Source organism: Leptonychotes weddellii, chromosome 1, assembly GCF_054177405.1.
Source record: "Leptonychotes weddellii isolate Sample4059 chromosome 1, ASM5417740v2, whole genome shotgun sequence".
NCBI lineage: Eukaryota > Metazoa > Chordata > Mammalia > Carnivora > Phocidae > Leptonychotes > Leptonychotes weddellii.
This window is the reverse complement of record NC_138369.1, coordinates 93,897,680-93,904,557: the sequence shown is the minus strand read 5'-3', so window position 1 is coordinate 93,904,557 and position 6,878 is coordinate 93,897,680.

Here is a 6,878-nt window from a genome sequence, read left to right as displayed (position 1 = left end):
CTGGAAAGATCTCTCTTTCCTCTTCTTCTCCTCAAGCCAGATCCTGGGAGTCAACTGTCATTCCTGTTTTTTCCTCATATTCACTTCTAGTCTTTCAGTATGTCCTGTTCTTTGTGTCCGAAACACCTGTCAACCTCTCTGCACTATCATGGCTACCACTCCAGCTCAGGCAGCTCTCACTGTTCCACTAGAGAGCTGCAGTAATTTCACCTGATTTCCCTGTTCCCAATAAAGAAGAATATGTAACATTTGCAGAATTCTTGTGAGAAATTCTTCTTTGTATTTGTTTTGTTTCCCACCAATACATTTTCCATATAACCTTTAAAAAAATATAAAACCTGATCATATTGTCTACCTTGTCCAAAGTCCTTTGATAGCTTCCTTGTGGGAAGAAATGTCAAATTCCATGTGGGACAAAATGTCAAATCCTTAGAATGATTTGATGTGAATTTACATGATCTGACCACCAGCCTATTCTTTAACATCATGTCATATATACATATTCTTTTTGCTCAAAATGCTCCAGACACACTGGCCTTCCCTCTCCTCCTCTTCCTCCTCCCCTTTTCTTCTTCTTCTTCTTCTTCTTCTTTCTTTTCTTCTTCTTCTTCTTCTTTCTTCTTTCTTTTCTTCTTCTTCTTCTTCTTCTTCTTCCTCTTCTTCTTCTTCTTCTTCTTCGTCTTTCTTCTTCTTCAAGATGTACTTCTTTATTTGAGAGAGAGAGGGAGAAAGAGAAAGTGGGGGTGGGGGAAGGGCAGAGGGAGAGGAGAGAGAATCTTAAGCAGAGTCCACACTAAATGTGGAGCCTGATTTGGGGCTCCGTCCCATGACCCTGAGATCACTACCCTGAGATCATGACCTGACTGAAACTAAGAGTTAGAAACTTAACCAAATAAGCCACCCAGGAGCCCCTTCCCTCTGATTCTTAAAGGTACCAACCCCATTAACACTTCTGGAATCTCTGGTGCCCTGTTCCATCTGCCAGGAATAAGCTCTCCCCCTAATGTCTGCATCACTTTTTACTTCTTGTTGGTCAGATCTCTTCTTAAACACTCCCATCTCAAAAGAACTTTAACTTGTTATTCAGTCAATGGTAGGGTCTTGTTCTCCATCATGCTTACTTATTACAATTTACAATTAAGTCTGTCTTTGTTTGCTTACTTATACATTGTCTTTTGTCTGTTTTTTTTTTTTTCATGAGTACAGAGACCACTCTGTCTGGTTCACTGATGTACCCAGTACCCAGGATCCCAGTACCCGGCACAGTTTCAGGCACATCAGATAGTGCCCAATAAATATTTCTTGAATGAGTAAACACATGATTGAATATATCGACAGTGTCAGTAAAACCTCAGTTATGCCATAGGAGTACATTTAGACCCCCAAATTAACAAGAGATATGCATACAAGAATTCTGATTAATTTATGTTTAACTCAAGCAAATGCAGTTAGGAAAGCCTTAGAACAACAAACTTACATTTCCTAGGCATCAGTGTTTATGGAACCCAAACTCTGAAAGTTTTGGTAGGTTCTAAATTTGGAAGGCTCTCTTTTCTACTCCTACTTATCAATACTTATTATAGGTAATAACAGTGACTTAAACTACTGAAAGTATCTTATAACATGTTTTAATCCTATCAATAATGATAAATTTAATGAATACAGCTCGTTCTTATCTGAATATATATATATATGTATATATATTACTATGCCAATAGGCTAAACTTTTTCTAGTAGAAAATGCACTGTATGTTTAAAAGTTGTTTTATTTTTTGCTGCTTTTTGAAAATGTATTTATAAAACTGGTATATTCTGGAATGTCTTTCTTTAGAAACAGGACTAAAAGAAAAAAAAACCCCAAACATTCAATTCTGTACAATGACTAATGGATGAGTGTAAGAACCATAGTCTTGCCAGAAAAAAAGGAAAAGTCTGACAACTAAAATTTAGGATTGTGTCTGAAATTCCATTCAGGAGGAAACAGTAAAATATAAAGTTTCAAAAGCAGACACCAAAGAATGAGGGCAAGGTCAAAGTAAAGCTTTCTATGAGACTTGAAAAGTAGAACTTTAAAAAGTACAATAGCCTATGATGTAGTTTAATCTAAAGAAAAATGAAATGTCTCATTAAGACATCAGCTAGAACTTATCATTTTCCCATTGTATGCTTCTCACTGATGGCACTTTGCAGAGAGATACCCAGCTACTTTCATTAATGACTTTTTTTTTTACCATATTGGTTCCATCATTAGAGGAGAATAAAGTTTTCTCCCTTAATCGAACAAGCAAATTTGTGACTGCAATATTTACTATTGGGAAAGAGTATCTTAAAAGAAGAATTTTGTTTGTTTGTTTGTTTGTTTGTTCTTTTAGAAGAAAAAAAGAATATTATCTAAATCCCTTGGCTTTAGAAGCAGTTGAGTTCACACCTAATAGAGTAGAAGAAAGAAGGTGAGAAATACATAACAAGATGAGGGATGCCAGGAACTTTTGGCTAGCTCACCCATGTCCAATGTTCCTCTGTTGCCTGCCAACAAAACAGAACATGGAAAAGTTAAATACTTAATATCCCAGGAACCCTTGTAACTAGAGGGTGGCTGCATGTTATAGCTGTCTTGAGCCAATAAAACCTAAGTGGAAATCTGCTGGGGGGATTTGGGGAAAGGATATGTTTTTTTCTGACAGAAATATTAGTCACACCCTTGGCAGTGTCCTGGCCCCACCTTTTCTGCCAGGAATGTGAATGTGTAGTCTGGTACAATGGAAGCCCTCTTGCAGTCCTGTGGAAAAGCTAAGTGCCACCCTCATGTTGTGGAGCCGCTAACTCAATGTCAGCAGCTACTGAACTCCAGACTTCTTGTTAGGTGAAAATAAATTTTATTTCTTAAACCACTCTTGCCTTTTACATGGAGCCAAAACCATTCCTACCTTTATGTGAGAAGAAAACTGAAACAAGACCTTTGATGGATAGTGGATTTCAAGAACATGCTGATAGAGTTAACTATACAGTTATTGTTCCCTCACCATTGAGCAAGTTCCTAAAGTTTTAGTGTAGTTTTAAATTTTAATATTTGCACATGTATAAATACTACAAACCTCCAAATAAGAAAACTTGAAAAAAGTTCATTTTTTTAAGATTTATTTATTTATTTATTTTAGAGAGAAATTGTGTGTGTGTGAGCAGGGGAAGGGGCAGAGAGAGAGGGAGAGAGAGAGAGAAGAGAATCCCAAGCAGACTCCCCACTGAGCCCCACTAGGGCTCTATCCCAGGACCCTGAGATTATGACCTGAGCTGAAATCAAGAGCCGGCCGCTTAACCAACTGAACCACACAGGCGCCCCTACTTTTATTTCTTCTACACGTTTTTGATTTTATATTGTGAATAAGTATATTTATATATCTTTCCATTATATTATAAATAACATATTTTGAATAATATTTTTAATGAATACTTTTATTAATGAAATAAATTAATGGTTTAATTAGTTAATTAATAAATTTTAGGCAGTGTTTGCCACCTTTATTCAGAAAGACTAAATCAATAAACTGAAATTAGAAGTCTGTTGATTGGGGTGTGTGGGTGACTCAATTGGTTAAGTGTCCAACTCTTGGTTTTGGCTCAGGTCATGATCTTAGGGTGGTGAGATCAAGCCCTGTGTCAGGCTCCATGCTGGGCATGAAACCTGCGTAAGATTCTCTCTCTCCCTTTTGCTGAACACCAAAAAGAGAAAATAATATTTTAAAAATGAGGATAGGGGGCACCTGGGGGGCTTAGTTGGTTAAGCGTCTGTCTTCAGCTCAGGTCATGACCTCAGGGTCCTGGGATGGAGCCCTGTGCCAGGCTCCCTGCTCAGCGGGGAGTCTGCTTCTCCCTCACCCTCTGCCCCTCCCCTCGTTCCTGCTCTCTCTCTTTCTCGTTCACTTTCTCTCAAATAAATAAAATCTTTAAAAAAAAGTCTGTTGATCAAAAGTCCTAGAAATAAATATTTATGAAGTTGAAATATAATTAAGCTTTCACATGAGGCTTGTAAATTAGTATCACTTAAACTTCTACTAAAGTTATTAAAGCTTATACGGCACTATGACTTTTAAGAGGCCCTATATAAGTACTAGTTGACACTGGGATAAAAAGGAAATAAGACATGGTTCTTAAATTTAAGAAGCTCACAATCTAATGTAAAGTTTCTCCATCCTGGCTGCACACTAAATTGCAGCAGAGATGAAAACAACACCACTCCCCACCACAGAGTTTCCAGCCTGCATCCCTAGCATTGTGGACCCATTGGTCCACGGTGGAGCCTGGCAGCAGCATTGTGTACTCTGCTGTGATTCTAATGTCCAATCAGAGTTGAGAACCACTCCTCTAGTGGGTAAACGTTCATATTCATTTCCAACTAAAACTGGGCAAAAAAGCTTTTTCCAAGGAGAGCTAATTTATGAAGTAGAGTAGAAAAGAATGTGCATGACAAACTTAATCAACATGGGAGGTAGCAGTCATCCTTTACACTCCAGACTTCAAGATGGCAATTAATCATCATGAGTGGAGTATCTGTAATGCTCTTGCTCATGATTTTTTCTGGGTAAACAATGGGTAGCCTTTTAATTATATTTCATTTATTTGAGATTGTTTCCTATAGCTTTGTGTACTTGAGAAAGGGATATGAAGGCGCAGACTAAAAGATTTTCTACATTTAGCCTTCCTTATCAAGTTAGAAATTAATAATAGATGTACAATGATGATGATATTAAGTAGATAGGTTAATATTTTGGTTATTTTATATGAAGAGGATTGTTCATGTAACAAACATATGTTGAGCATCTGTTTCATGACAAGTATCTTTCTAGACACCGTGAGCACACAGAACAACACAGAAGAGATCCTTTTATTAGAGGCCTGTAGTTTAATGGGGTAATTCTATTTTGTCAGAATGTTTTGCTTAAAAATACGTAATTTCTCTATGAAGCCTATTTTTATAAAAAGTTATTGTGCACTTTTTTTTAAATTAGTAGCATTTTTTACTTCAAAACAACACAGATTTGTTTTTGAGGCAGAGTTGGCTGTACTAACTGGTTGTTAAAAAAATAAATAAAATACAAAACAAAAAGAGGACAAATTTAGATTAAAAAAATGCATAATCCCAGAATTAATTGTGGATAATATTTTAATATATTTTCCAGACATTTTTCCATACACAGAAACACACATTTCAGAAAATGAAATCATATCTTTATGAAGTAGATTAGGACATTTATAATTTAAAATACATAGTCAGTAATCAAATTAATATGTTTTGGTACAAAGTATATTAAGCTGTTTTAAAAAGAAAAACTTCTAAAGCAATATCTTTGTCAGAAGGAACAGAAATTGACCCAGTTAGATTCAAAACTGAAGATTTATTTTAAGAATTCACGTAGCAATAAGGGAACTGGAAATATTTCCAAAATATAGAACAATGAGACCTCTTAGAGATGGCACTAGTGTTTAGGAATTGGAAGATTTTTCAGGTTCCAGACTAATTTTATTGATTAGGTAACTGTAACACTCCCTCAGCTTCAGGTTCTCTTCTTTAGGATCTCCTCTTACTGCTCCACCAACGTGACTCAGCTTCATTCACTGTTTCCCCAGTGTCTCTTCTTATGTCACTTGTCACTTTCAACTCAATGATGCTTCCACCTAAACACCTATGCCTATTTTAACACCATTCATGCAGCCTGACTTGCCATAAAGTTACTAATATCAACCTATTCCTCAGACACACACACATACACACGTGTGTGCATAAATCCTGATGGAAACATGCCAACACAAGAGGTTGATTAAATGTTCATTTGAGCACATTTACATTCATCTTTCCCCATGATTTGGCTGCACTCATGATTTCAGCCAATGGAAACTAGTACCTTCTTGTTCAATTTCAGCCGATGGAAGTGTGGTACTTTACACACTTGGCCAATGAACTTTCTCTACCGTGCTACCCTCATCATTGGAGATGAGTGGATTCTGCAGCATGTAGTTTCTAACTCTTGGTCTTTGTTTCTGTCATATATTTTGACCTTTAATGGCAGACATGATGTATGAAAGTGATAATGCTGGATCTTTTACAGAAACTAAAGCAAAAAAAAAAAAAAGAAAGTATGTGGCTGGCTGATAAAATGAGAGTTTGTAGACTATTCGAGATGCCTTCGAGGAAATGGCCAAGGAATCTGAAGGGACAGACAATGTGGCATGGGAGGGGCGGGGTGTGGAAGCTTTTTCATTTCAGCAACTACATCATCTTGTTGCAGCAGCTCAAAGAAATGGCTGGAGGCAAGTCATGATGTCAGGTGACTGCCAGTGTTTGGTATAAGTGACCATCCTCAGATAGACTGTATCAGTAGCCTTCAGACTGCAGAATACTTCTGTCGGGAGGGTACATGAAGACTTGCAGGAGCACAGATAGTTTTTTTTTTTTATTCTTATGTTAATCCCCATACATTACATCATTAGTTTTAGATGTAGTGTTCCATGATTCATTGTTTGTGCATAACACCCAGAGCTCCATGCAGAATGTGCCCTCCTCAATACCCATTACCAGGCTGACCCATCCTCCCACCTCCCTCCCCTCTAGAACCCTCAGTTTGTTTTTCATAGTCCATCGTCTCTCATGGTTCATCTACCCCTCCTATTTCCCCTGCTTCATTCTTCCCCTCCTGTTACCTTCTTCTTCTTCTTTTTTTTTCTTAACATATATTGCATTATTTGTTTCAGAGGTACAGATCTGAGATTCAACAGTCTTGCACAATTCACAGTGCTTACCAGAGCACATACCCTCCCCAGTGTCTATCACCCAGTCACCCCATCCCTTCCACCCCACCCCCCAACTCCAGCAACCCTCAATT